Source organism: Hyperolius riggenbachi, chromosome 5, assembly GCF_040937935.1.
Source record: "Hyperolius riggenbachi isolate aHypRig1 chromosome 5, aHypRig1.pri, whole genome shotgun sequence".
NCBI classification, from domain to species: Eukaryota; Metazoa; Chordata; class Amphibia; order Anura; family Hyperoliidae; genus Hyperolius; species Hyperolius riggenbachi.
This window is the reverse complement of record NC_090650.1, coordinates 291,215,732-291,235,671: the sequence shown is the minus strand read 5'-3', so window position 1 is coordinate 291,235,671 and position 19,940 is coordinate 291,215,732.

Sequence of the window (19,940 nt, the reverse complement as noted above, 5' to 3'; positions counted from 1 at the left end):
GAGTAGATTCCTGAGCTGACACAGCTGAGAGATCAAATTACGCTTGTGATAAGTATCAGAATAGAGGGAATTAAGCAGGCTAAACTCTCTAAATACATACAGGTGCATTTCTCTATGTTTTCCTTCTGTCCTGTGGAAGAGTTAAGGTGTACTTTAAAGGGGAACTGAAGAGAGAGTTATATGGAGGCTGCCATGTTTATTTCCTTTTAAGCAATACCCGTTGCCTGGCAGCCCCGCTGATCCTCTGCCTCTAATACTATTAGCCATAGCCCCTGAACAAGCATGCAGCAGATCTGGTGTTTCAGACTTTAACCACTTAAGGACCGCATGCGTTTTCTATGATCTGTGCTGGGTGGGCTCTTCAGCCCGCAGCACAGATCGTGTGGCAGGCAGGGCGATCAGACTTCCCCCCCCTTTTTTCCCCACTAGGGGGATGTCCTGCTTGGGGGGTCTGATCGCCGCCGGCTTGCTGTGCCTAGCTCGGGAGGGGCTCCTCAAAGCCCCCCTCCACAGCAATATTCCGCCTCCCTCTCCTTCCCTCCCTCCCCTTCTCTCTATGGGCGGCACAGGACGACTCCTTTACAGTGTGCGACGTAAACACCAGGGATTTCTTCCCCAGGTGTTTACATTTCGCCTGCAAGCCACGATCGGAGGCTCGCAGGCTGTTCACGGAGATTCCCTCCGTGAACTGACATGTAATGGCCGCTCCATGGAACATGGAATGGCCGCTCCATGCAAACACCATTGCGACCAGCCGCCGCCTATCGGCGTTGGCCGGTCATTAAGTGGTTACAGTCAGATCTGACAAGACTAGCTGCATTCTTGTTTCTGGTGTTATTCAGATACTACTGCAGAGAAATAGACCAGCAGGGTGCCAGGCAACTGTTATTGATTAAAAAGAAAAAAATATTGCAGCCTCCGTATACCTCTTACTTCAGTTCCCCTTTAAGTGAATTGGCACCTAAAAGTATCAACAGTATGTATGTTAGATGTATCAAATGATCTCCTATATCAGTGAAACTCACAGAAAACTGTTTCACATCTAGATCTTTTTTAGGTGCAGGGGATCTTTGCTTGGACATAAGGTTTCTAAGTATTATTTTATTTGGAAGAAGACAAACTTCAGTTGGTCACTTTTTTCTTAAAAAAAACAGTAATCCTGTTAAGTACTCATTGCACCAATGCATAGCAGATACACACCAGATGGATCTGACCAACTACAAAAAGCATGTGTTCACACAATTCCATAGATACTGTATGTTACAGATGACTCTGAATCAATATTGAATAATGGCATTGTGGACTTTTTGTGCAAAACTAAACTCACAGAGAAACTGATGAGCTGATTGAAATAAAATGTTGCTAGCCCTGCTTTACCTAGAAAACAATATAAAAGGAGACTTTTAACACCTTTCTAGTAATGCATAGGTGCATCAACACTTGGATCCAGGTCAGTGTTGCTTGACAGGTGATGAAAAAACGTATGCATGTGTGGTTTGTGGGGATCAGTGCATATACTAAGAGAACAAAAGTAAATGCATGAAATGTTAATACAGCCTCAGTCACTCTCCAACAGGCAATATATCTGTGTTGCTGGTGCTGGCTCTTGCTATGTGACTGCTATGTTCAAATCAGTGGCATAAAACACACAACTAGTTTTGGGTGTCACCACCAAAAGTAAACAGTTAATTTGTCTATAGGTATATATTGTCAGGGCAGAACCATGAGTAATTGCAATCATAATTGTGATTGCACACCGATTGTCGGTTGCAATCCAATCTGAGATTGGATTGTGTAGGCACAGGACACTTCAATTTGTTCTATTGCCTGTGAGAAAGGCAAAGACATCCCACAGTCATGAAGCTTACAAATAGGTGTGAACAAGCTTCAAAAGGGCCATTTATTGCTGCCTGCCAGAGGAAGGCCTAAAACACAGCAGGAGGCAGACAAAGAGGAGACACAAACAGCTTGTCCTGACAATATTAAATATAACTGTACATTTTTTTATTTGTATTTTTTAAGTGTTGGTGTACTTCTGACTGTTATGAAAATACAGTATATTATTCAACTGCTAACATCCTGCCGAATATTGGCATATCTCTTTAATGGAGATAACATAAGCAAAACCCCATTATATTACATTTCTCTGTAATAGAAAACCATTCACTAGCTAAATTGAGTCTCATTTAGCTAGAATATGCGGAGGTAGAATATGATCATGTTAAGTATTTCTGATTATTTGCTGCCAAAAGCCATGCAACTTCCAGTCCCTATGACAGGGGCAGACCCTGAGTAACACCCTCAGGGATGTGTAAAGGAAAACCCTGCCAATTCAGCCTCTTTTCTCCATTTTGTAACATCACTGAAGGAACCAGCCAGCAAGAGAACTCCAGAGGCTAGCTTCCATTTTGAATAGACTTTTAAAGCAGGAGGATCAGCCATACTATGCCAGGGAAAAATACATATATAAGTAGATAGATACTTGATCTACTTACATAACACATGTATTGTACTGTCCACGTTTTGATTTCAGTGAATTTTATATAGTAAATTAAGAGAATTCTGTTCCTGGTGGGGGCCATGTCTTTTGCCCCCCACAGCTGAGGCTAAATACTGATGTCATTCTTCCCTTAACTTTTTGTTCTTTTCTCCTCCAATGGCTGAGTCACCTCACCTTGCTTGTAAACACAAATGAGCAGGGGATCAGGTTTCAGCTAGACAGGGAAATAAAGTGAAGGAGGAATATATTATAGATAAAAAGAACCCCCAGCATGCAACTGTTTGGCACTGACTACTAAATGGCCATTGCCCCTAAAGTATGTGATAACTCCAAACCATAACAGCAGAAAAAGTTTTGAATGCAGGATTAGCATCTTTATCACTTAATACACTCAGACCAGCTGCTGTTGCAATTTGTTTTTAATGGTGACAATACCGCTTTAAACAAAGAACATGATTCTATGTGAACTTCCACAATAAAAGACCGGCATCTTCAATCTCTTATGTATTCATTTCTTAATTTTTCCTTTTTTATTTCAAAACTGTTGATTCCATTTCAAACTTGTAATTCATAAGAATTTTTCTGTAGATATTAATTTTATTGCATTTGTTAATAAAATAACAAAAAGTCATTTTTCGGCATTTTACCTCTATTGAGTACTGCAGACAACCTTGCCTTTCTGAAGAGATGCTAGCCAGAGAACTGTATTGTAAATACGATTAAGTTCGGTAACTGTTTCTTTCTGCATGCTTAGAATAGTCAGAAGGAACCTTTCCCTTATAATTGAACGGTGGTGGCAGCTTACCCGTTAAATTGTGTGTAGTAAATTGTGTGTGTTCACATGTTCCCTCCTGGCCTGTCTCTTTGCCCAATTCCAGCTACTTTGGAACATGGATTGCGTCCATGAGACTGGATGGTCTGTGGGCCGGGCCAGATTGGGAGGCTCTAAGTGATCTGGCCAGTAGGGGACATGAGACATATATGACTAAGCCAGCTCGGGATAAACAGTGCTTAATCAGTGCAATATGGTGTGTACTCATTCCATGTATGTCCACAGAGTGTGTTGTGGCTAGACTGGCCAGCCTACAATGTCCTTACTCCAGCAATCAAAAGACTGAGTAAGAAGCTAGAGGGCTGATGCATTTGATTGGTACATTGTTGCACTTGAAAGCTGGATACATTTGCATAAAATTAGCATAACATCTGCATCAGTTCAGAACTATTTGCATCTCATTGACCTCTCTACTGGTGGCCTTTGTTTTCACTGATACTTCATAGAAACCATTCCCTGCCCAGAACTATAGATGTTTTAATAATCAAATGTATAATAAACCAGATTATATGACGATTATTAACTCCTACACCAACGCAGCATCGTGTATTTACGCCCCCCCCCCCACTGCTTCACAACCAGGGGCGTGAATACACGTACCCGCATACACGTACCCGCGTTGTTTACCTCGCTGCTCACAATCGCCGCACTGTCGCCACTCATTTCCGCCGCTAAGTTGATCGCGGACTGGGAACAGCTTGTTCCCGTCCCGTTCGCTGTCCCCGCGATGAATGAAAAGCCGGCATCACGCTGACACCGGCATTTCATTCAGTAAACAGATACACTAACTACTTCCGAGTACTGTTTACCATACTCTGAAGTTAAGTGCAGTGCCATCTTGTGGCCAAAAAGTAAAAGGCACTCAAACATACACACACATACACCCACATACACTTTATATGTCGTTATACATACATTTTATTACATTTTAACTCATTACATTCCTACCCTATAGTTACCCAAATAACACACTTATAAAAAAAATTAAAAAGATGATTTAAAAATAATAATAATAATATATTTTTTTTAAACGTATAGACTTTTTAATATGTTAATGTCAGGAAGGAATATTACTGTTAATTTTGCAAATAAAGGATTTTAATTAGATATATATAATTAGAAATCACTAAACTGAAAAAATGCACCTGTATTTCCAGATAAAATATTGGCGCCATACATTGACCTAGGGAAAATTTTAAATGTTGCAATAACCGGGACAAATGGGCAAATAAAATGTGTGGGTTTTAATTACGGCAGCATGTTTTATTTTAAAAGTATAATGGCCGAAAACTGAGAAATAATGAATTTTTTTATTTTTTTTTCTTATTATTCCCTTTAAAATATATGTAACATAAAATAATTCTTAGCAAAAAGTACCACCCAAAGAAAGCCTTATTGGTGGCGAAAAAAAACAATATAGACTGTAGATCATTTCTATGTGATTAATAACGATAATGTTATTAGCGAATTAATGAAAGAAGCGTGATATGAAAATTGCTCTGGTTTTTAAGGGGAAAAACTGTGGTTGGGAAGTGGTTAATATTTACAGCATTGAAAAAGAATTCACTAGCCATTTTAAAGCCACATGGCTGGTGTTCTTTGTAGTCCAGTTAGCAACATGCCTTCCAAAATAGTCAATAGCCAGTGTGATGTCACGCAGACGGGATAATGCAATAGGATTTGCAGCTAGACTAAAAGGTCAAAACACAAGGCTCAAGCCATCAGTTTTGAGCTAGATGTAATGTATATATAACTGGCTGACATTTTTAAACTCCGAGGGTGGCAGTCAGAGGGAGGGGCCGAATGCACAGCTCTCACCATAGTAAGCAACACTTTAAGCATAGTGGATCCGCCCCAGACGTATACTTGCACCACTACTTAATGGCCCGATGAGATAAAACACATTAGGCACAGTGCTGCAAATCTCCGCTACCATCCTGAAGAAAAAAATAAAGGAAATATTTAATATAAAAATAATATCCAGAGAAAGTGATACCATCCATCTCATCAACAGCTTCTGTCAAATTCTCTCCCTCAGGGTGTACATTTAAGATTGGCTATGCAGGAATTTGGGCACTGGAGATATCAGCAAGTAGAATATCAGTAAATTATCGATATTATACTATTAATCAGTCATTTCAATTCAGTCTTTAGTATTTTACTAATCTTACTCTTACATGAGCCTCTCGATGCATAACCTTTCGATCCTCCCACTGAAGCCTAACCCTAAGGACCCCCCCCCCCCGACAGATGATGCCTAACCCTAAGATCTCACCACTGATGCCTAACCCTATCTGCTGATAGACTAGTTAAAAAACAAAAAACACAGGGACACCAGGAGCCCAGTATCGCGTAATAAAGTCACTTAAATATGACCGACGTTTAAAAGTAATACTCACAAATGGGGGTTGCTTGTGAGAACAACCACTTTCAGTGCATGTGGAGAAGTATCGTCTCCACTTGGCCTTTTTGGTAGTCGTTCCTGAAAAAAGTGCTCTATGTGTCCGTAGAGACGCTACCCCTGGCAGGTGCACTGGGGTCGATAGTTACTGGATCATGCGGTAGGAGGCGCCCATATAGTATATGTTAGTCTAACAAACAGTATCTGAAGGTAAGAATATAAGTTCTTAACTGTTATGAAGACTCAAGACAGGTAAAATGTAACAATAATTTATTTAGCACCTCGACAACGCGTTTCACGACATACAGTCGCTTCCTCAGGTCATATAACGTGCTTTAAAGGGAAAACAAAGGATGGTACTCAGACTAAGAAATTCGATCCACATATCAAAAATATATAAATGTTAATGCATCCTAATACCTAAAGTCAACTACTCATACGACCATACATGTCCATAGCATTAAATGCTGGTCTGGTTGTATACGAAAAATTACAACAACCTGTAAAGATATATTCATATCTGTAACAGTATTAATGTACTCCATTGGAACTATATTGATAAACCATAGAATCAAACATATACATAGACACAGACATATACAAAAAAACCTATATAAAAACAAATATAAAAACAAAGGTGCCCTCCTGCAGTGCAACCTAACTGTCAGAATTGTAGCACACCGGTTCGTGGCCAGAGAACTATAGGTGGAGCGTGTCAATATATATATATATATATAATTTCCTTTTTTTCCCATTTAGTTGACTCTTGGGTTTTTGGATTAGTTCCCACAAGACTGCTTATAAAAACTGGCATTTTGCATGGTAGAGTAGGACTCACCAGATTGGGGACCCTTTGGCGCAGTTGGTGAGCTTAAGCGCGTTAAAGCGTAACCAAGAGCCCTTGTCACTGTTTTCCTGTTGTGTGCTGCAGCCCCTCTGTAATTATATATTTCTTATGGAGTTTGGGGACCTCCTGTGCTGCGTGCATGCTTTGCATAGAATTGCATAAAAATTTGGTTTGTGCTGCTTACCCCTTGGTATTTATTTATAATTTTTCCCTGTGAGCCTGCATAACCACGCCCACCTCTAGCACAGTTAAGCATATAAATGAGTGCATTGCACATGTTCAGAGAGTTCATTTGGTAGCTAGTGGAAGGTGAGGTGCTTTTAATTTCTTTTTTTTTCCCCATTTAGTTGACTCTTGGGTTTTTGGTTTAGTTCCCACTAGACTGCTTATAAAAACTGGCATTTTGCATGGTAGAGTAGGACTCACCAGATTGGGGTCACTTTGGCGCAGTTGGTGAGCTTAAGCGCGTTAAAGCGTAACCAAGAGCCCCTGTCACTGTTTTCCTGTTGTGTGCTGCAGTCCCTCTGTATATATATATATATATATATATATATATATATATATATATATATATATATATATATACTGAAGCAGGAGGGAAATGGGACGAGGAAACAATATATGTAAAGGGGAGTGTAATGTAACAGAGCCGGTAAGTGGCTGAGGTGTATGTGAGGAATGGTAGTTCCCAGGGTGATGTAAGGGGGTCAGGGTGACTAGCGTAAATAGTTAGTATAAAATCATGTTTGCTAATAAGAGGAGTTATTTGGGAGGTGCCCATGGTATGAAGTTGAAAAACCAAGTTATCCAGACCGCTGGTGGCCGCGGCAGGGGCCCAAGAGGTAATATACAATTAGGTGGTTAAGAAGAGCTTACATCAGATTTTCGATTAAGGTCTGGGCACCATGGTGGCCAGACGTTGGATTGCGTCTATATGTGGAGAAAGGTCGGAAGTACCCACTACCGCCCTTTCCGGAAGTCCCGATGATGTCATCAGACGTCATTTCCGGTAATCTCATGCGTAGTTAGGGAGCGAGCCACCGTCTAAACTAGATCCCTATGGAAGCAAAGGGTGACGGGGGGGGGGGGAGCGAAGTCTGTCGCGGGATAATGATAGATAGGAACACACTTAGAGAAAATATAAGCATAAATATATATACATATACATATATACATACATGCAAATAAAGGTGCAATAAAGGCAATAAAAGCACAATTAGTGCATTAAGAGAAAATATAAATATATGCATATATATATACATACATGCAAATGCATGCATCTGTATACCCACAATCACAAATATATATATACAGTATGGAGAACAATGGCCACATACATGATTCCTAGATTACATAACACCTTCTTAGATGCAGCGCCTTTATATCGGGTGTCATTTGAACTGTACCATCTAATTTGGTGGGAAAAGAGAATTACAATACAGTTGTGAAAACTTTTACATGGGGTATATTTCTAGCAGGGCCACCTGATTCGGTTCGGGCAAAGAATAAGAGAGTAAAATAGTTAGATTAAATAGTAATATATTATAATATGACCTTCATATGGGGTATGGAAAGGATTGTGACATACGAAGGGGAGGGGGACAAGGAATGAAGGGGGGAGGATATAAGGTGGGGGGAAAGGACAAAAGGGGGGGGGAGGGGGGAGGACATGGGAAAAAAATGAGGGAGAAGGAAGGGGAGGTATGGCAGGATGGGGCGCCCATCTAAGGGGTAAAAAGGCGGGATTAGTGAGTGAGGTAGGGCTATATTCAGAAGTTATGTTCCAGGCATATATTCAGCCCCTCGGGTTGTAGTGTTCTCAACTTAAAAACCCAGTACATTTCCATAGCTCTCAATGTACCAAAGTGGTTGGTATCATCCAAAGAAATTTGTTCAATCGGACAGATTGTAAGTGCAGTGGGATCTTGATTGTGGGTCTCCATGTTTCATATACCCTTTGAGAACATTACGTCTATGTTTCCCCCATCTGTCTCTCATGGTCTGAGTGGTTTTACCCACATATTGTAGATTGCATGTACATATAATCAGGTATACTATGTATCTTGAGCAGTTAATGTAATTGGGGATTTGAAACATTTCACCAGTGTTGGCTGAGGTGAATTCTTTCTGACCTACTGGCATTTTCTGGCAGAACAGGCATTTCTTTTGTTTGCACCTTCCCACTCCCTTCTCTCCCTCTGTGTTTATTCTGGGTTTGATGGTTCTTAACCTGCTGGAGGCTAGCGAGTTTCTGAGAGATACTGTTTGTTAGACTAACATATACTATATGGGCGCCTCCTACCGCTTGATCCTATCTGCTGATAATTTGGGTACTGCCATAGGCGTTTATGTTAATAGCTGCTATTAATGCCCATTATTTGCAGCTGCAATTAATATAGCGGGTGGCCACGGTCCATGCTATTTTATCGGAGGCCTCTGGAACCCAAATTACATGCAATAGCTGCTGATCTTGGCTATTAACATAGGCACCTTTGTGCCCATATTTTATATGTCATTGGCAGAGGTTTCAAAGTAACAACTTTCCTTTAACATACGTTATGCCACATTAAAACAGTATTCATTCAGTGAAATTAAATTTATTGGATTAATAGAAAATACAATGCAATATGTGTCATAACAAAATTAGACAGGTGTATAAACTTGGGCACCACAACTGAGATATGAAATCAATACCTAGTTGACTCTTTTTTTGTGAATATAACAGCCTACAGATGCCTCTTATAGCCTTTGATCAGTGTCTGGATCCTGGATGGAGGTATTTTTGAGCATTCTTCCATATTCAGTTCAGTTAAAGTTTTTTTTATGAAATATTACATTGGGGGAGAGGTTTCAGCCATTTAAAAAAAAGACTCAATACCGTAAAAACAATTCTTTTAAAAGTAAACATGCCTTTTCAGACCAAAACCCATCATATGTAAAGTCAAAATAGCATATTTATTTAATTTATTTAAGCATTTATACAGCACCGACATATAACACAGCGCTGTACAGATTATATATAGACTTGTCACTAACTGTCCCTCAGAGGTGCTCACAATCTAGTCCCTACCATAGTCATATGTCTATGTATGTATCGTGTAGTGCATGTATCATAGTTTAGGACCAATTTAGGAGTAAGCCAATTAACTTATTTGTATGTTTTTAGGATGTTGGGGGAAACAGAATTACCCGGAGGAAACTAGTGTTGGGCGAACACCTGGATGTTCGGGTTCGGGCCGAACAGGCCGAACATGGGCCAGATGTTCGGCATGTTCGGCCCGAACGCCGAACTCAATGGAAGTCAATGGGACCCCCGAACATGGGGGCCCTATGGGGTCGCAGGCATAAGGGGGGAGCATGCCCCGGTCGCAGGGGGGGGTCAGAAATTCCCCCCACCCCCTCCGCTAGCGCTCCCCCCTCTGCCCGCTTCCCCATAAAAAAAGTTATAGTACCTGGTGCCTGGTGGCTGGCAGTGGAGTGAGGAGGAGGAGGAGGAGTCCGAGTAGCAGAGTGGCGTTGAGGCCGGGCAGCGGGCGGTTCAGCGCTAGTACCCTTGTGGTACTTCCGCCCTTCCTCTGACCTCACGTCCTCTGCATACGAGGGTACGCATCACGCGTACCCTCGTATGCGTCATCACGCAGAGGACGTGAGGTCAGAGAAAGGGCGGAAGTACCACAAGGTACTAGCGCTGAACCGCCCGAACCGCCCGCTGCCCGGCCTCAACGCCACTCTGCTACTCGGACTCCTCCTCCTCCTCCTCCTCACTCCACTGCCAGCCACCAGGCACCAGGTACTATAACTTTTTTTATGGGGAAGCGGGCAGAGGGGGGAGCGCTAGCGGAGGGGGTGGGGGGAATTTCCGACCCCCCCCCGCGACCGGGGCATGCTCCCCCCTTATGCCTGCGACCCCATAGGGGGGCAGTATTCGGCCGAACAGGGCCCTGTTCGGCCGAACAGGGGCCCTGTTCGGCCATGTTCGGCCATGCATTCAACAGTTCGGGCGAACCCCGAACAGTTTGGCCGAACACCACCAGGTGTTCGGCCGAACTCGAACATCACCCGAACAGGGTGATGTTCTGCAGAACCCGAACAGTGGCGAACACTGTTCGCCCAACACTAGAGGAAACCCACACAGACACAGGGAGAACATACAAACTGCTTACAGATGTTGACCTGGCTGGGATACGGACTGGGGACCCAGCGCTGCAAAGTGAGAGCGTTAACCACTACGCCACAGTGCTTCCCAACATAATTATAAATTAAATGAGAGTTACAATAGGTTACAATGTGAGTAGTGCTTTTGGTATTTCCACCCCTAACCAATTTATTAGGGCATCTTTCTAAATTAATTTCCAAAAATCATAATTTTCACATGGGTATCTGGTATACGGAAAGCATCTGAGAACCAAGGTTCTGAGGTCAAGACAGCATTGTGTCTATTTTAGAGTTGTTGGTCCACCACCACCACCTGAATATTTGTAACTTTTTATACTCCCCACCTGCTTATACAGTGGTTGCCTAAGCGGTAACCCATGTTTGTAAGTATAATACTTACTTGTCATTTTTCCTTCTTGTTCCAATACGTACTACACTATACTGGGCTCTCGGTTTGTCTGCTTTATCTTTCTTGGAAATTTGGGAAACCTAGATTGTTACAGAAGAGATGTGCTTTAAAAAAAAATAAACCTTTATTTACAGTGTTTGTTTGCTAAATCAATATTGATGGTGAATTATTAAGCAGAGGGATTGAACATTATGATCTCTCAGTTTACTGCTGCTGTGATGGACTGAACAGTAGGTGAGCGGCAACGAAAATCCAAAATTGCAAGCAATCAAACTTTTGGCACCATACTTGGCTGCTGCTGAGAATAAATATCAAGGCTCTTAAATAACTTAACCACATAAGGACTGCCTTCAGCCGATGGGCGGCGGCAAAGGCTGGGCCTAAACGACCACTGTCAGCCCATCGGCGGCGGCTCCTTATGTGGTATCTGGCCGGGGATTGCGCGCTGTTAGCGGCTATGCCGGTTGTTAACCCCTCGATCGCCGCATAGTAAGCATATAATACGCTTTGTAATGTATACAAAGCGTATTATACAGGCTGCCTCCTGCCCTGGTGGTCCCAGTGATCGAGGGACCACCAGGGCAGGCTTCAGCCACCCTAGTATGCACACACACACACACACACACACACACACACACTGATCCTGCCCCCCTGCCCCCTGATCACCCACAGCACCCCTCAGACCCCCCCTGCCCACCCCCCAGACCCCTGTTTGCACCCAATCACCCCCCTAATCACCCATCAATCACTCCGTCACTATCTGTCAGCGCTATTTTATAGATTAGGCCCTAAACTGCCCCCTGGGGGCTCCTGATCACCCCCCACACCCTCAGATCCACCCCAGACCCTTCCCCCTGTGTACTGTATACATCTATTCTCCCCTGTTAAATCACCCACTGATCACCTGTCAATCACCCATTAATCACCCCCTGTCACCACCTGTCACTGCCACCCATCAGATCAGACCTTAACCTGCCCCTTGCGGGCATCTGATCACCCACCCACCTGCTCAGATCGCCCGCAGACCCACCCTGAGATCACCTCCAAAGTGCATTGTTTACATCTGTTCTTCCCTCTAATCACCCACTGATTACCCATCAATCACCCATCAATCACCCCCTGTCACTGCTACCCATCAGATCAGAGCCTAATCTGCCCCTTGGGCACCCAATCACCCGCCCACACCCTCAGAATGCCCTCAGACCCCCCAGACCTCTCCCCCCGTGTACTGTATATGTCCATTCTCCCCTGCAATCACCCACTGATCACCTGTCAATCACCCATCGATCACCCCCTATCACCACCTGTCACTGCCACCCATCAGACCCTAACCGCCTCTTACGGGCATCTGATCACCCACCCACACTATCAGATCGACCGCAGACCCACCCTCAAATCACCTCCAAAGTGCATTGTTTACATCTGTTCTCCCCTCTAATCACCGACTGATCACCCATCAATCATCCCCTGTCACCATCTGTCACTGCTACCCATCAGATCAGAGCCTAATCTGCCCCTTGGGCACCCAATCACCCGCCTACGCCCTCAGACCCCCGAAGACCTCCCCCCTGTGTACTGTATACATCCATTCTCCCCTGTAATCACCCACTGGTCACCTGTCAATCACTTGTCGTCAATCACCCCCTGTCACCACTTGTCACTGCCACCCATCAGACCCTAACCTGCCTCTTACGGGCATCTGATCACCCACCCACACCATCAGATCGCCCGCAGACCCACCCTCAGATCACCTCCAAAGTGCATTGTTTACATCTGTTCTCCAGTCTAAATCACCCACTGATCACCCATCAATCACCCCCTATCACCCCCTGTCACCACCTGTCACTGCTACCCATCAGATCAGACCCCTATCTGCCCCTTGGGCACCCAGTCACTCGCCCACACCCTCAGAATGCCCTCAGACCCCCCCAGCCCTAATCACCTCGCCAGTGCATTGCTTGCATCTATTCTCCCCTCTAATCACACCCTGATCACCTATCAATCACCCCGTCACCCCCTGTCACCACCTGTCACTGCTACCCATCAGATCAGACCCTAAACTGCCCCCTGTGGGCACCCAAACACCCGCCCACACCCTCAGATAACCCTCAGACCCCCTTCCGATCACCTCCCCAGTGCATTGATTGCATCTATTCTCCCCTCTAATCACCCAGAGACACCCATCAATCACCTCCTGTCACCCCCTAGCACTCCTATCCATCAGATCAGGCCCTAATCTGCCCCCTGCGGGCTTCTGATCACCCAGCCAAACCCTCACCCGCCCCACCACAGTGACAGAATTTTTTTTTCTGATCACTGCTGGTCTCTACGACTTAATTGTGGCTGAGACCAACCGTTATGCCACACAATACGAAACCACCAATCCAAGAAGCTACCATGCCCAGCCTTTTCGGTGGAAACCACTCCAAGTTTTCAAACGTAGCATTTTTTGGAGCCTTCTCCTTAACATGGGTCTAGTCAAAAATAATGTATTGCAGTCTTATTGGTCTACGCACCCAATACATCACATGCCCATGTTCTCTGCTGCCATGTCCAGTTCACGATTTGAGAACATCCTGCTCTTCCTGCACTTCAGTGCCAATACAACCTGTTATCTAAGAGCCCACCCTGCTTGACTGGTTCTACAAAATTCAGCCCCTCATAGGCCACCTGTCATCAAAATTTACTGATGCTTATACCCCTGAACAGTCATTTTGAGGCATTTGGTTTCTAGACTACTCCTCACGGTTTTGGGCCCCTAAAATGCCAGGGCAATATAGGAACCCCAAGTGACCCCATTTTAGAAAGAAGACACCCCAAGGTATTCCGTTAGGTGTATGATGAGTTCATAGAAGATTTTTTTTTTTGTCACAAGTTAGTGTAAAATGACACTGTGAAAAAAAAAAAACAATAAAAATCAATTTCTGCTAAATTGTGACAAAAAATAAAATCTTCTATGAACTCACCGTACTCCTAACGGAATATCTTGGGGTGTCTTCTTTCTAAAATGGGATCACTTGTGGGGTTCCTATACTGCCCTGGAATTTTAGGGGCCCTTAACCGTGAGTAGTCTAGAAACCAAATGCCTCAAAATGACCTGTGAATAGGACGTTGGACCCCTTAGCGCACCTAGGCTGCAAAAAAGTGTCACACATGTGGTATCGCCGTACTCAGGAGAAGTAGTATAATGTGTTTTGGAGTGTATTTTTACACATACCCGTGCTGGGTGGGAGAAATATCTCTTTAAATGACAATTTTTTGTTTTTTTTACACACAATTTTCCATTTACAGAGATATTTCTCCAACCCAGCATGGGTATGTGTAAAAATACACCCCAAAACACATTATACTACTTCTCCTGAGTATGGCGATACCACATGTGTGACCCTTTTTTGCACCCTAACTGCGCTAAAGGGCCCAAAGTCCAATGAGTACCTTTAGGATTTCACAGGTCATTTTGAGAAATTTCGTTTCAAGACTACTCCTCACGGTTTAGGGCCCCTAAAATGCCAGGACAGTATGTGACCCTTTTTGCAGCCTAGGTGCGCTAAGGGGCCCAACGTCCTATGAGCACCTTTAGGCTTTACAGGGGTGCTTACAATTTAGCACCCCCAAAATGCCAGGACAGTAAACACACCCCACAAATGACCCCATTTTGGAAAGTGGACACCCCAAAGTATTCAGAGAGGGGCATAGTGAGTCCGTGGCAGATTTCATTTTTTTTTTTGTCACAAGTTAGCAGAAATGGAAACTTTTTTTTGTTTTATTTTTGTTTCAAAGTGACAAAAATAAAATCTTCTATGAACTCACCATGCCTCTTAGTGAATACTTTGGGATGTCTTCTTTCCAAAATGGGGTCATTTGGGGGGTATTTATACTATCCTGGAATTTTAGCACCTCATGAAACCTGACAGGTTTCAGAAAAGTCAGAGATGCTTCAAAATGGGAAAATTCACGTTTGGCACCATAGTTTGTAAACGCTATAACTTTTACCCAAACCAATAAATATACACTTATTGGATTTTTCTTTATCAAAGACATGTAGCACAATAAATTTGGACAAAAATGTATATAGAAATTTTACTTTATTTGAAAAATGTCAGCGCAGAAAGTAAAAAAAAAATCACTTTTTTGATGAATATACTAAAAACTAAAAATCACAGCAGCAATCAAATAGCACCAAAAGAAAGCTGTATTAGTGACAACAAAAGGAGGTAAAATTCATTTAGGTGGTAGGTTGTATGACCGAGCAATAAACCGTTAAAGCTGCAGTGGTCTGAATGGAAAAAAAGTGTCTGGTCCTTAAGGGGTAGAAAGACTGTGGTCCTTAAGTGGTTAAGTGGCTTTTAAATGTTTTCTGTGGTATTTACATAGAATGCAGGCTATGATATTTCCCAAATTTGGGGCCCACAAGCATGGACTTCCACCCAGTGTGCAGCCCACATGAACCAAAATGGTTAGGGAGTACTCTGCAAAATGGGAGTCTGCAAAGCTTTTTTATTCTTTATCCAGTGTTATAGGCTTATTCCGATCTCTGTGCCCCATTGGAGGTGGCATGAACTACTCCCACATATGTGAGGGAATCTCCATGAGGGGGGAGGGGGAATAGTAATTATAAGGTGATTCCTAGTTTTCCCCCTCTCCCAAGTCAACATGGTCAAAATGTTACCTCCTGCCTGCTAAAAATGAACATAAATAAGTTATTAGAAATAAATATAGTACAAAATACATATTTTATTAAAATTATTAGAAGTTAAATACTGTTTTCTTTTGTAATTTTGTATTCTTCTGTTCTCATCTGTATACTTCTTTCTCCTAGCATGCATATTTCTTTCTTCTGATATCAGCTACTTCTGAGTACCTTTGTCTTGTTCTTTAACCATTTCAACCCGCGAGTATTTTCACTTAATGCATCAGAGCAATTTTCACCTCCCATTCATTCACCAATAACTTTATCACTAATTATCACAATGAATTGATCTATATCTCGTTTTTTTCCGCCACCAATTAGGCTTTCTTTGGGTGGTACATTTTGCTAAGAATAATTTTTTTCTAAATGCTTTTTAACAGAAATATTAAGAAAAAAATGGAAAAATTCATTATTTATAGGTTTTCGGCCATTATAGTTTTAAAATAATACATGCTACTATAATTAAAATCAATGTATTTTATTTGCACATTTGTCCCGGTTATTACACCATTTAACCACTTGATGACCTAGGGCTTTCTACCCCTTAAGGACCGGCCACTTTTTTCCATTCAGACCACTGCAGCTTTCACGGTTTATTGCTCGCTCATACAACCTACCACCTAAATTAATTTTGGCTCCTTTTCTTGTCACTAATAAAGCTTTCTTTTGGTGCTATTTGATTGCTCCTGCGATTTTTACTTTTTATTATATTCATCAAAAAAGACATGAATTTTGGCAAAAAAATGATTTTTTTAACTTTCTGTGCTGACATTTTTCAAATAAAGTAAAATTTCTGTATACATGCAGCGCGAAAAATGTGGACAAACATGTTTTGGATAAAAAAAACGCATTCAGTGTATATTTATTGGTTTGGGTAAAAGTTATAGCAATTACAAACTATGGTGCAAAAAGTGAATTTTCCCATTTTCAAGCATCTATGACTTTTCTGACCCCCTGTCATGTTTCATGAGGGGCTAGAATTCCCTACACCCCCCAAATGACTCCATTTTGGAAAGAAGACATCCCAAAGTATTCACTGAGAGGCATAGTGAGTTCATAGAAGATATTATTTTTTTGTCACAAGTAAGCGGAAAATGACACTTTGTGACAAAAAAAAAAAGTTTCCATTTCTTCTAACTTGTGACAAAAAAAAAATGAAATCTGCCACGGACTCACCATGCCCCTCTCTAAATACCTTGAAGGGTCTACTTTCCAAAATGGGGTCATTTGTGGGGTGAGTTTACTGTCCTGACATTTAGGGGGGTGCTAAATTGTAAGCACCCCTGTAAAGCCTAAAGGTGCTCATTGGACTTTGGACCCCTTAGCGCAGTTAGGCTGCAAAAAAGTGCCACACATGTGGTATTGCCGTACTCAGGAGAAGTAGTATAATGTGTTTTGGGGTGTATTTTTAAACATACCCATGCTGGGTGGGAGAAATATCTCTGTAAATGGACAATTTGTTAATTTTTTTTACACACAATTGTCCATTTACAGAGATCTTTCTCCCACTCAGCATGGGTATGTGTAACAATACACCCCAAAACACATTGTACTACTTCTCCCGAGTACGGCGATACCACATGTGTGGCACTTTTTTGCACCCTAACTGAGCTAAGGGGCCCAAAGTCCAATGAGTACCTTTAGGATTTCACAGGTCATTTTGAGAAATTTCGTTTCAAGACTACTCCTCACGGTTTAGGGCCCCTAAAATGCCAGGACAGTATAGGAACCCCACAAATGACCCCATTTTAGAAAGAAGACACCCCAAGGTATTCGGTTAGTAGTACGGTGAGTTCATAGAAGATTTTATTTTTTGTCACAAGTTAGCGGAAAATGACACTTTGTGAAAAAAAACCAATAAAAATCAATTTCCGCTAACTTGTGACAAAAAATAAAATCTTCTATGAACTCACCGTACTACTAACAGAATACCTTGGGGTGTCTTCTTTCTAAAATGGAGTCATTTGTGGGGTTCCTATACTGTCCTGGCATTTTAGGGGCCCTAAACCGTGAGGAGTAGTCTTGAAACAAAATTTCTCAAAATGACCTGTGAAATCCTAAAGGTACTCATTGGACTTTGGGCCCCTTAACGCAGTTAGGGTGCAAAAAAGTGCCACACATGTGGTATCGCCGTACTCGGGAGAAGTAGTACAATGTGTTTTGGGGTGTATTTTTACACATACCCATGCTGGGTGGGAGAAATAACTCTGTAAATGGACAATTGTGTGTAAAAAAATCAAAAGATTGTCATTTACAGAGGTATTTCTCCCACCCAGCATGGGTATGTGTAAAAATACACCCCAAAACACATTATACTACATCTCCTGAGTACGGCGATACCACATGATTGGCACTTTTTTGCAGCCTAACTGCGCTAAGGGGCCCAAAGTCCAATGAGTACCTTTAGGATTTCACAGGTCATTTTTGTTTCAAGACTACTCCTCACGGTTTAGGGCCCCTAAAATGCCAGGGCAGTATAGGAACCCCACTAATGACCCCATTTTAGAAAGAAGACACCCCAAGGTATTCCGTTAGGAGTATGGTGAGTTCATAGAAGTTTTTATCTTTTTGTCACAAGTTAGCGGAAATTGATTTTAATTGTTTTTTTTTCACAAAGTGTCATTTTCCGCTAACTTGTGACAAAAAATAAAATCTTCTATGAACTCACCATACTCCTAACGGAATACGTTTGGGTGTCTTCTTTCTAGAATGGGGTCGTTTGTGGGGTTCCTATACTGCCCTGGCATTTTAGGGGCCCTAAACCGTGAGGAGTAGTCTTGAAACAAAAATGACCTGTGAAATCCTAAAGGTACTCATTGGACTTTGGGCCCCTTAGCGCAGTTAGGCTGCAAAAAAGTGCCAATCATGTGGTATCGCCGTACTCAGGAGATGTAGTATAATGTGTTTTGGGGTGTATTTTTACACATACCCATGCTGGGTGGGAGAAATACCTCTGTAAATGACAATTGTTTGATTTTTTTTACACACAATTGTCCATTTACAGAGAGATTTCTCCCACCCAGCATGGGTATGTGTAAAAATACACCCCAAAACACATTATACTACTTCTCCTGAGTATGGCGATACCACATGTGTGACACTTTTTTGCAGCCTAGGTGCGCTAAGGGGCCCAACGTCCTAATCACAGGTCATTTTGAGGCATTTGTTTTCTAGACTACTCCTCACGGTTTAGGGCCCCTAAAATGCCAGGGCAGTATAGGAACCCCACAAGTGACCCCATTTTAGAAAGAAGACACCCTAAGGTATTCCGTTAGGTGTATGGCGAGTTCATAGAAGATTTTATTTTTTGTCACAAGTTAGTGAAAAATGACACTTTGTGAAAAAAAAAACAAAAATCAATTTCCGCTAACTTTTGACAAAAAATAAAATCTTCTATGAACTCATCATACACCTAACAGAATACATTGGGGTGTCTTTTTTCTAAAATGGTGTCCGTTTCTGGGGTTCCTATACCGCCCTGGCATTTTGCGGGCCCAAAACCGTGAGTAGTCTGGAAACCAAATGTCTCAAAATGACTGTTCAGGGGTATAAGCATCTGCAAATATTGATGACAGGTGGTCTATGAGGGGGCGAATTTTGTGGAAACGGTCATATGCAGGGTGGCCTTTTAGATGACAGGTTGTATTGGGCCTGATCTGATGGATAGGAGTGCTAGGGGGGTGACAGGAGGTGATGATGGGTGTCTCAGGGGGTGGTTAGAGGGGAAAATAGATGCAATCAATGCACTGGGGAGGTGATCGGAAGGGGGTCTGAGGGGGATCTGAGGGTTTGGCCGAGTGATCAGGAGCCCACACGGGGCAAATTAGGGCCTGATCTGATGGGTAGGTGTGCTAGGGGGTGACAGGAGGTGATTGATGGGTGTCTCAAGGTGTGATTAGAGGGGGGAATAGATGCAAGCAATGCACTGGCGAGGTGATCAGGGCTGGGGCCTAAGGGCATTCTGAGGGTGTGGGCGGGTGATTGAGTGCCCTAGGGGCAGATAGGGGTCTAATCTGATAGGTAGCAGTGACAGGGGGTGATTGATGGGTAATTAGTGGGTGTTTAGGGTAGAGAACAGATATAAACACTGCCCTTGGGAGGTGATC